We start from the raw sequence: 12,260 nt of genomic DNA, 5'->3' as shown, positions 1-12,260 counted from the left end.
ACCTGAGGCAGAGGCCACAGAGCCATCCTCAGTGCCCAGGCCAACTTTGCTCCAATGGAGCCTTGGATGCGGGAGGGGAAGAGAGAGACAGAGAGGAAGGAGAGGGGGAGGGGTGGAGAAGTAGATGGGTGCTTCTCCTGTGTGCCCTGGCCAGGAATTGAACCCAGGACTCCTGCACGCCAGACCAACGCTCTACCACTGAGCCAACAGGCCAGGGTTTATTACTTATTTTATAAGATGATTTCTGGTAAACATCCATTTTTTTCAGTGCCCATACTTCCCTTAAATGCTCCTCTTTTTCTTCTTTGTGCATTATTGTTTTTCTTTGGAAGGGTTGGAGCATTGGAACTCAGTTCTTTGCTTCTGCTCTCATCTTCTGAAATTATGATTCTCAGTCTTTCATCCTGCCACTTCCAATAACTACGAAGTGGAGAAGAAAAAGTACTTGCCGTCCAGTTGGCTCTTTTTAGTATCAGAAGGAAAAAAAAAACTACATCTGCTTTTTGGATTAAGCCATGTTTATAAAACCATGCTTCTTCAGTTGACAGGGAGAAAAAAAAGTATAATTTACATGTTTTAGTTATTCTTGTTTTAGTAGACTTCAGAGCTTTAATTCACCCTAGGTTTACCCTTGAAAAAAATACTGAGAATTTCCATTTATTGGTCATTGGCCAGCTGTTTTCTCTCAGACGGGCAGCGCGCGGCTCGCCAGGGCAGCAGTGACTTCTGCCAGCCCCCATTACAGGCTGAACGCTGTTTGCCCACGTGCCCGCTCTTCTGACGTCAAATTAGTCTCAATAAACACTCATGGAAACCATAAATTAATTCAGAAAATATTTTTAATCACTTGTTCTGTGCATTGTTCTGTGCTGGTGCTGTGACAGAATATGGAGAAACTTACCACATGGCCCATGGCCCATGGCCTTGAGGGGCTTCCAGCTTCATGGTGGAGGGAGAGGGGGCAGCAGAGAACATCGAATGTTTACTCAGTTGTTATGAAATCAGATCAGGGGATCTGTGATTCAGAAGACATGCAGATTGTTTGTTACTGCGAAATAAGCTAAGAGTGGGGTGCGGTTGGCGTGTTCAAATAAGGCTTTATGTAGGGGGTGTAAAATGGGTCGAAACTATGTAGGAGCAAAAAAGTCTTCTTAATAAACTGTCTGGGTTTTTTTAACTAGAAAATAATTCACTGTTATGAAGACATAAACTGTATGATAATGAGAAGATAGTTTTATTCCTTCTAATATTTTCAATGATAAGGGATTGTTTACTATTTTGCAAGTATTTAAAATTTTCAAAAAATTACCATTTTGTATGGCAGAGATGAATGGGTTACCACCTCCAGATAGAACCTCAATAAATGTTTGTGCTTACATGATTAATGTTTACAGTATGGATGTCTCTCAGAGTGCTACACATCTCCAGGGCCAGAAGGCATAAATGTGAGGCCCTGTCCAGTAGCTCCGTTACTTAGAGCATTATCCTGACACATCAAGGGTACAGGTTCGATCTCTGGTCCCAGACTCATACAAGTATCAACCAATAAATGCATAAATTAGTGGACCAACAAATTGATGTCTCGCTCACTCTCTGCCCTTTCTATCTTTCTAAAACAAGTAAATTTAAAAAAGAAGGTATAAATCCTAATGATCTCTAAATCTTTCTTTTCTCTTTTTGTTTGGTGTGTGTGTGTGTGTGTGTGTGTGTGTGTGTGTGTGTGTGTGTGTGACAGAGACAGAGAGAGGGACAGATAGGGACAGACAGGAAGGGACAGAGATGAGAAGCATCAGTTTTTGTTCCAGCACCTTAGTTGTTCATTGATTGCTTTCTCCTATGTGCCTTGACCAGGGGGCTACAGCAGATCAACTGACCTCTTGCTCAAGCCGGTGACATTGGGCTCAAGCCAGAGACTTAGGGCTTCAAGCCAGCTACCATGGGGTCATGTCTATGATCCCACGCTCAAGCCAGGAACCCCGCACTCAAGCCGGATAAGCCCACACTCAAGCTAGTGACCTCGGGGTTTTGAGCCTGGGTCTTCCATGTCCCAGTTTGATGCTCTATCCACTGTACTACTGCCTGGTCAGGCTCTTTATTTCCTTTAAATTATAAGCTTGAAAATAAATTGGGGGGGGATTGGAGTATATATTAAAACCGACTCATCTTTAAGCCAATGTTGCTCTTACAAAGATCAAAGAAGATATTTCAAGGATCCAACAAGCCTTGGGTGCTGAAATTCTGCACTTTGAAAAAGTATTTGGACATGCTTCCAATGACTTTTTTTGGTAGGCTTCACTTGATTTTTTATTTCATCAAATAGACAATACATTCATGAGGATAAACATAAAATATATAACTATTTTTTAAATGTGGAACTGAATTATTTAGTTTTGAGCTTATAGTTTTATAGTTGTTAAAGTATTTTAATCTTTTTAAATGAAACTCAAGTATTTGGTGGGTTAAGTACCCTTGAACCTTGACAAAACTAATATTAGATATACAGGAATATGCAAACATTGTTTATAGGACACTTACTTTTTTGGTTTTGTTCTTGTTTGTTTTAAGGTAATGTTCAATGTTGATTATTTTAAAAGTTGGTTAAATTGTTCTGAGTTTATCAAATATATTAGATAGCCTCTTTGGCATTGTATAGGAAAACAATTAAAATGCTAATTTCCTTACTAAGAGCAAAACAATAAAGATGGAACTTTGTGTTTATAACATTTTCTATCTTTAAGACTCCTGAAGGTCATATTCTTATTTTTGTTCTATTAACATTTGATAGCAGCATCTTAAATTGGGTTGAATTTTATGAAATTACTTTGCTAAAATATATATCTAAAATTGAAATGATTTATCTTGAAACGAGTTCCAAAAAATAGCAAGTTAATGGTTTCATCAACAGATGGCTCTTAAAAGTCTAAATTATTTTCCATCTGTAAATGCTAAGATGCATTTTTTTTAAAACCTTATATTTCTGAGTTGGAAAGTAAATCATAATTTTTTTTTTTTGTATTTTTCTGAAGCTGGAAACGGGGAGGCAGTCAGACAGACTCCCGCATGCGCCCGACCGGGATCCACCTGGGATGCCCACCAGGGGGTGATGCTCTGCCCATCCGGGGCGTTGCTCTGTTGTGACCAGAGCCACTCTAGTGCCTGAGGTAGAGGCCATGGGGCCATTCCCAGGGCCTGGGCCATCTTTTTGCTCCAATGGAGCCTTGGCTGTAGGAGGGGAAGAGAAAAACAGAGAGGAAGGAGAGGGGAGGGCTGGAGAAGCAGATGGGCACTTCTCCTGTGTGCCCTGACTGGGAATCAAACCCGGGACTCCTGCACAACAGGCCGACGCTCTACCACTGAGCCAACTGGCCAGGGCCTAAGAAAATCATAAATTTTACAGAGATTTCCATAGGGAAAGTTTTCTGTATTAGTAATCTAGTATTTTGATTTGGATATTAAGATACATATATTTGTTTAAAAAGTTAATTTAATGAACTCCTAACCCTTTGAGCTAAGGAAAACTCTTTTAGATAAAAATATTATTTTTTTAAATGTAACACTATATAGAATATATTGAAATCTGAGTTTTTAAAAAATATATATATGTTTGGTATATTATTTGTACTAATAATGCTCATAGAGTTACAACATTATCTTTATGATCCTTTACAATGATCTTGTGTTTCCTATTTAAAGAACAGAATGCTTATATTGAATATTCATTACAGAAATATGTTGTAGCTACCTTTTATGTCTTGATTCATCATTTAAAATAAGTTACTGTAAAAAGTTTTATGACTGGAAGTTTTACTACCAAGTACATAATTTAAAAGTGAAATGCCAGATCTTTGACTTTTAAAGTTAAAATTCCTACTCTAGTCATTTGCTATGTTTATTCAGTCAACACTGGAGACATCGAGATGAATGTGCTGTTCCCTGAACACAGAGGCTCAGAGTCCCGTGGGACACACAGCTAAACAAACAGATAATTTGAAATATTAGAGGTATGAAGAAGAATGTGCACTGTTCAAAAATATATAATAATTAAGAGGTGAATACATGAGGATTAAATGATTAATTTTATTAAATAGGCCAGGAAGGGGGAACTCATGAAAGTGCTTGGAAGTCTAATAGAAACACGACACCAAAATCCTAAACAAAATTAACAATAAGTTTCCAATGAAACGTCATGAAGTTTTATATTGCCTGTGTGGTTCTGACTGTGTGAACAACACCTTATTTAATTAAGAGCAACCCACTGAAAACAAACATGGACAAACTAAACCATGTACAGACGAGGAAGGTCAAGACAGCCATGGTCACAGAACCACTCGGGTGACCAGTGTTTGAGAAAACCGAGTAAACGGACCTGGGATACGACACTCAAGGCATATCTGTATAAAGCTTATTGTAAAGGGATGGCACATTAATTAGAAATAACAGTTTTTCATAATTCACCATTTAATTGAGTAGGTGAGATGGGATACCGGAAAATAATTTGAGTCATAGAAGAGTAGGCACTACAAGGATCTGATATGTTTGATGCTAAAAATATAACAAATCATAGAAGGAAAGGTGGTGAATTCAGATGTTACAATCTCCAATTACTGTGAAAGAAGTGATGGGCAATTTCAGCGTCGGAGACTAAGGGACACAGAGAGCAAATGTATGAGGAGCCTGGAGGATGTATACTCTCTTCAGGATGATGGTAATAGACTTTGGCGAGGAACACACTCACACACACTTACACACACATTTGAGAGAGTCGCAATTTATGCATCCTAATCTCTGAACAGTGGATCGTGTTTACCAACTTACTTTGAGTGAGAAGGTGAAGGGCATACTCAGGGTGAGAATTATTTATATTAGGAAATTTTCTATGATTGGTGATGGGTTGTCAAGAGCACAGTGACAGTTTCTCAGGTCAGAGAGAAGTGTGAGGCTGGCCTAGGAGATGAGGGATGACCTCTGACCTTTGACTCCTATTGTGTCTGAGGTAAGAAAGCAATGCAGGTCATACTAAGGTCACTTCTGCTTCAGTCTGGTGGAGAGAGGGTTTATCTGTTCTCGTTTAGACAGACTGTAATGGAGTAGGGGATGGTAGGGAAACTAAGGAGATCTTGCCAGGGCCATGGTGCACCGTGGGCCGCCTCTTGTGTTCTGGAAAACGGTAGCACAGGGACCAGGGAAGGAAGGGTTTCCTGAATACACAGCTTTGCAACATTGTTCTTGTCATTCATCTAGGTGACAGTCAAAAGCACTTATTTTAGATGTAGACTTATTTTAATGGAAAAAATAGAAACTAAGAATAGAAATTAAAAATTTGTTCATTCATTTAGTTATTTAGCAAAGATTTCTGGCAAAGAAAGAAAGAGAGAGAGAGAGAAGGGGGAGGTGAGGGGTGGAGAAGCAGATGGAACTTTACCTCTGTACCCTAACTGAGAATTGAACCCGGGATTTTCACACACTGGGCAATGCTCTACTGCTGAGTCAACTGCCCAGGGTCTAGTTTGATTTCTTTCTTTCCAATCATCTGCCTTTTTTTTCTTCATCTGGTCATACTGCAATGGCAAGAATTTAAGTGTCATGTTCAATAGCAGTGTGAGAGCAGACAGTTGCTTTGTTTGTATCTTAGAAAGAAAGCAATCAGTCTTTTACTATTAAATCAAATGTTAGCTGTAGGATTTCGATCCACTTTTGATTTTGTTTGTTGATTTTTCTATATCAAGTTCTGATATTTCTACTTTGCTGAGAATTTTTATCAAAGGATATTGAAATATTTTTAAATACTTATTCTCTGTTAATATCATCATGCAATTTTTCTTTTATAACCTCTTAATAAAGTAGGTTGCATTGATTGATCTTTGAATGTTGAACCAGCCTTATATACCTTGAAAAATCTCATTGAGTCCCAAGACATGATTCTTTTTATATATTGCTGTATTCAATTTGCTGATGTTATCTTAAAAGCATTTGCATCTAAAGTGATGAAAGATCTTGTCTATAATTATTTTTATTTTCAACTCTTTATCTTTGGTGTTAAAATAACACTATTCTCATCAAATAAAATGTAAGATATTTTCTCCCTTATTTTCAGGAATATATTGTGTAAAATTATTAGTCTTTAACTAGTTGGTAGTATTCTGCAGGAAAGCCATACACCTGGAGATTCATTTGGGGAATATTATTAATATTGCATATAAATTTTTAACTTTATTGGGCTATTCAGATGGTCTATTTCATCTTGGCTGATTTGGGTAGTTTTTCTCTTGGTATCATTGTTACTCTTGTTAGATAGATTTTTAATATTTTGATTCATTTTTTCAAAGAATATGCTATTTGTTTTAATGATATTTTTTCTATTGTTTTCCTGTTTTTCGGTTAACTGATTTCCATTTTGATATTTATTAAACCAATATATGATCCATTTGACAAAGTTAATATAGTAATGTGAATTAATATAGATGATAATAGAAACAGAACAAGTTGTTTCCAATAAATGAATAAATGTGCTTATTATGCAATTATTTTAGAGTTCAGTTTTAAAAAATTAACAAGGTAAAGAGATGGTACTATGAAAATATTCCAGGTAAAAATAAATAGTGTGAATCAGTGTATGATGAAGATATAATGATTTTTAAATAATACTGTTTAAAGCATGTAAAAGTTAATTAGATAGATAACATTTTTTATAAAGGCTAAAAATTATAAACAGAGTTTACAAATTGAGACATGGAGAGATCATTTGATTAAGAACGGTAGTATACTTCCTCAGTTTGAGCAAAAATAGTCCTAAAAATACTCCAAAAAAAAAAAAAAACAAGATAAGAAAATATAAAGCAAGCCAAATATAAGTATTATTTGATCCTCTTTGTTAATCTTGTACTTCCTAGTTGTGATGGAATTTTAACTACCAGAAAAATGTGATATTTTTAACTTAATCCAAGCAAAACAATGGAATTGTTGTGCAAAGAGCTAACAGTCACATGGCGGTTATTCAATGAATATTATTTAAACTTCTCAGTACATCAGGCTCTTCTAGGGAACCGTGTGAATGGATTAGTATCCAACATTCCTACGCTTGGGTATTTATGTTCCAAGAAAACTTGACTAATCATTAACGAGTAAACAAAGAAGAAACTGTCAGTAGTGATCATAGCAGTAAATATAGTACAGAGAAAGGGAAAGAGATTGAACAGGGACTGGGCGCATGGATGTTCAAGGCGCTTTCAGACAATCCCTTGTGGAATCTAACCTTTAGAGGTCAGAGAAAGAGAGGTGGTCCAAACTGATGGAAGGTGAAGTGGGCACCTTGTCTGAGATGCAGCTGATCTGCAGACTGAACAAATTACTCCTGTGTGTTAATGAGACTCTATGCTACCAGGCCCTCTCAACTTGATCATAAATTGAAAAGTTTATAGGGAAACTGAAAGTTGTAAAATGTTGACAAAGAAGTGGAATTTGGAACCCACCTGACTATCTGCTCGATGCAGTGCAAATGCAGCACATTCTTAAGCTAAACCCTGCAGGCCACTGGTGTGCAGTCTCTTTGATAATTCATCCTTATATATTTCTCAACCACATAAATAATTTATTTGCTTCATAAAGAAATGAGAATTTTTTAAACCCCATAAGTCCAGTGAATATTTACTCCCTTAATCCACCAGTTTGTCATCTCTATTCTAGATCATTAAGTTTTTCTTCTACCATTCTTATAGAGTCCACAGTGTTTGCTGCACTGAAGAAGTAGGAATTCTGAAAGTCCCGAGGCTAACTCACTATTTACTGCCTGGTGATTTATATCATTTCACCCAGTAGATTTCATAGGCTCACTTGCTATCGTGCATGATAAATAGGCTTTGTCTGAGTTGCAGTTTTTGGATGAGAATCATGTTGAGGGCCCTCAAAACAATTAGATCACCTCTCATAATTTTTAATGACTACAGGGAGCTCATTATGTCTGATTTTACTGAAAGTGTGCAAATAGATATGCACCTCAGCTGTCATGTTCATGGTTCCTAATTACGTTTTAGAGTTTTAAAAATACACATCCTCAATCTTAATAAAGTTAGGCATTGCAATTGTTGTTTTTTTATAACATAGCTATACCCCAAAGTTGCAATGAACTTGTTTTATTGATTTAGCAGTGGCAATAAAAGGCAAGGGACCGGATAGCAATTGGAATGAACATGAAAGCTTTTCCAAGTTAAAGCTGACAGGAGTGTATAATACAGTTTAAGTGGTCTGAAAATCTGAAAGAAAACACACATTATATATTCAAATGATGCAAGGCATAAATAGTTAAGGATTAATTTCAGTAAGTGAACATTTCAAAATATTTTACAGGCCTTGATCAGTGTTCATGACTCTCACTTGCATTTGATATTCTTGTGTAGATGTAGGTGTGTTGTGATCATGTGATCATTTTTATTCAAGAACAACTTTACCCTTTACTCCCAAAATACATGTTGTCATTTGACCATATGGGTTCTGAGAGAAGAGTCTGCCCTAATGATTCCATGTGGAATAGACTTTCTACAGCTGAGGAGTTCTGTGTTAATAGCAGATGGACTGAGGGAAGCTTGGGGATTTGATAAAGGGCATACCTGTCCTTATAGATTAACAGTTCTATTAATAATTTTCTGGAAATCACCGTTTACATTTTTTCTCTTTCTGATTTAACAATATCCCCCAGTAAGCAATCTTAAAACAGTAAAGGAACAAGTAAATCATCCCACAGTGGAGGAATCTCTGTGATTTTGTGTCAGTTTCTTTTTTCTTATTCTGGGTCAAAATCTTGGCCAATGTGAATTTTTAGACATAAATGTTTTCCTTATGAAAGATGAAAGACACTAGATAACTTTTTAAGGCTAATAAGTAACTCTCTATAGAAAAACCTCATTGAATTTTCTAGTAGTTTTGTAAACTTGATAATATATAGTATTAGTGATAACGTTTAACATTTGGGCATAGATTTTAAACCTTTTTTTCTCTCTTTTTGCCACTTGTAGAAAGCAAATTGCCACTGCTCTATTGAATTTAGTAATTTTATAAACTAATTTAGCAAAAACTATTATTTGTTTTAGCTGCATTTGAATGATTTTTGAATATTAATAATATAGAAAAAAGTTATATAAATGTAAATACAGATAGAATATAATTTAATATGCTTATTGTTAATTGGCAGTTTATGACAAAGAACTTCAATTAATTGAAAATGTAATCAAATGTAAAGTTTATTGATTATTGTTTTGACAGTGAAATTACTTATAAAATGGATTTTTCAGTTTCTCTGTAATTGTATTGAAGCATACATAAATAAACCAAACAGATAGCATGGGAGTGTTAGTCTGAGTCCTCTTTTGTTGAAGTCTTCCAGGCATAAATACTTATTGATTGTTTGAGATTTTGTAAAAAATAAAAATAAAAAATACCATGTATTTTTAATTCATTTATACTTTTACAATTAAACATAATTAAGAATCTTTATAGTGACACATTATAAAAATAAAGTATGCAACACTGTATTTACAACATAAAAAAAGTCTATTGGGATTTGTGCTGTTAAGCATGTTAATAAACTTAAATGACTGTAAATCATAAACTTTTTTTTAATCATAAACTTTTAATGAGAAAAATATCAGCCACTAGAATGTAATTTATAGTATAGAGTTCATTCTGATATATAAAACCTTTTGGAGGTAAATAACTTAACTGTGACATTTAATGCAATGTAACAGATAGATTATTTACTTTTTAATCCCATATTTTTATCCCAAAAAATTTAGAAGATTGGAAAATGAATGACCCCATTTCTAATTCAGTCGCAGTCTCATTTTAAATCTTTTCATCATTCCATGTGCATCCCTGTGGGCCACAGAGTTGGAAGTAACTGTATTCCATTCTTCTAATAAAGGGACAACCCTCTTCTAGAATACCAATATTGAAAATGAAGTACTAATAAATAAGACTTTTACTGAAAGTAGTAAAAGTAGTTTATAGAGATTCTTTCTCCAATTCCACCAGGAACAAATTGGATATAAAACAAGTGCACATGCCAATAGCCCAGTAAACATGCAAAAAAAATGCCAATGAATGAATAATCTTTAGGTGAAAGAGAATCTGAAGAAAACACAATATTTTCTCAAAAGTAGATAACTACCAAATTAGGGCTATCGACAGCTGTATAATTACAAGACACACAAATGAGAATTAGGTTCATGAAATATTTTCCAAGCTTGTCCCACTTAGAATAAAACAACCATGAAATCAGGAGGAAAACAATTTAAAAATCATCATTTTCATATATATGTCCTAAGACAGTGCTTACTTCAATCATACCAGAAAGTTTTATATTGTTTGTGTACATGGGTGTGAGTGTGTATTCCTTGTGTATGTTTGTGTCCGTGGATATGTTTATTATTGGAGGACTAAAACTTTTTTCAAAACACTTATTAATTTTATTATCAACTAAAGGGTCCATTTAAAGGATAACCTTTTGTAATTCAAGTTAATAACTTCTCATGTTGACAAAGGAACTTTACAATAGCTGGCATTTCCCTCACATACTACCCAGAAAGAGCCATTGTTTGGTGGGTGTTGGCCTTTGAGCACAGATAATTGACCATAAATCTTTAGGTGGCCCAGCTGGGTTTCCATATGACTATGGAGAAGCACCATATGGCCACTGCCCTCACAGGTTAGAGATTGAAAATCTGTCACAGTATTCGGAAGCAAGCTGCTCTCAAACCACTGTAAAATACATGATATTCTCAGGTAAAGTAAAAGAAATACTTCCCCCAACATGCTGATGGCTATTCAGGCAGTCCTCCTGCTTTCTTGAGAATGTTCATATCATGTAGGACAGGGGTCCCCAAACTTTTTACACAGGGGGCCAGTTCACTGTCCCTCAACCATTGGAGGGCCAGACTATAAAAAAAAAACTATGAACAAGTCCCTATTCACACTGCACATATCTTATTTTAAAGTAAAAAAACAAAATGGGAACAAATACAATATTTAAAATAAAGAACAAGTAAATTTAAATCAACAAACTGACCAGTATTTCAATTGGAACTATGGGCCTGCTTTTGGCTAATGAGATGGTCAATGTCCGGTTCCATATTTGTCACTGCTAGCCGTAGCAAGTGATATGACGCACTTCTGAAGCCGGGATGCGTGCATCCCTCGTCATCAGAAGTAGTACTGTACGTGAGCGCCACTGCGCTTTGCGGCGCTGCCACATACAGTATTCCAGTACACTGACAACCAATGAAAGAGGTGCCCCTTCCAGAAGTGCGGCAGGGGCCGGATAAATGGCCTCATGAGGCCGCATGTGGCCCGAGCGCCATAGTTTGGGGACTCCTGATGTAGGGTTATCAATATTTCAAAAGGAATTATCTTGTAAGGACCCTATGCCTTTGCTGGAAAGCACTATGTTGAGCTTAGATCCTAACAGGGTCAAGGACATGCTTCGAGATGCACATTCTACCTTCCTTGCTTTCTTCTGCATACTGGCATCATTTTCTTGGATTTTTGTCCAGATGGTCAAACATAATAGCTTCCCAGATTGCTCCCTCCCATCTCATACTTTAAAGTATCTGTATTTCAAGAAGACCTGTTCTCTTTACCTAGCCATAGCACAAATAATCCTGTGGTAGGATGGATTTGTGTGCATCCTTAGACCTGTGGAAAAAGAACAGCCCCGACTACATGATTGTTAAAGTAGAGAATAACGAGTTTTCCAAAATATGAGAGTTGGTGTTCCTGTGCAAGAGACCATGGTTAGAAAGATGGCGATGATTCCTCTGTCCAATCACTTATCTATGTTACCTGAGGTTTAAGGGCTATGACAGCCAACAAGATAAGAAAGTATGATTATATTAATATTTAATATGTAGTAAAAACATTACAACCTCTATACCAGGGCCACAGGAATCATGCCCTGGGAGGAGTCTTTAGAGCCAATGAGTCAACGCCAGCCAGAGCCCATGGATTCTCCTTTTGGACTATGTACTAAGTCACCAGGGCTCAGTAGGTCTTCTTTAAATGACCCAGAACCACATTTCTCATGCCTACATAAGCTTATTTTTTGAGTTTGTCTTATCTAGGAAAGAACATAATGGCATGTACACAGTTTCAGGTTTGAGGAATAACCAAGGGGAGCCAAGGGGCTCTTTAGAGAGGATCCTTGGATGGGGCCAAGAACTAAGAGCTGGGATGCTTGTACTTGTGAACTTGAAGCCCCTCTGGGGATAAGACAA

At 36.3% G+C, this 12,260-nt stretch overlaps 1 non-coding gene across 1 annotated transcript; it reads right to left on the bottom strand.

The window, feature by feature from the left end:
- Positions 1–3,297: 3,297 nt before the first annotated feature.
- Positions 3,298–3,373, bottom strand: TRNAN-GUU (transfer RNA asparagine (anticodon GUU)). The gene has a single exon. It is a non-coding gene; the product is annotated as a tRNA-Asn (tRNA).
- Positions 3,374–12,260: the final 8,887 nt, after the last annotated feature.

Source organism: Saccopteryx leptura, chromosome 1 (assembly GCF_036850995.1).
Source record: "Saccopteryx leptura isolate mSacLep1 chromosome 1, mSacLep1_pri_phased_curated, whole genome shotgun sequence".
In the NCBI taxonomy this organism is placed as follows: domain Eukaryota; kingdom Metazoa; phylum Chordata; class Mammalia; order Chiroptera; family Emballonuridae; genus Saccopteryx; species Saccopteryx leptura.
The sequence above is the reverse complement of the archived record's forward strand: the minus strand, read 5'-3'. Positions and strand labels throughout refer to the sequence as shown.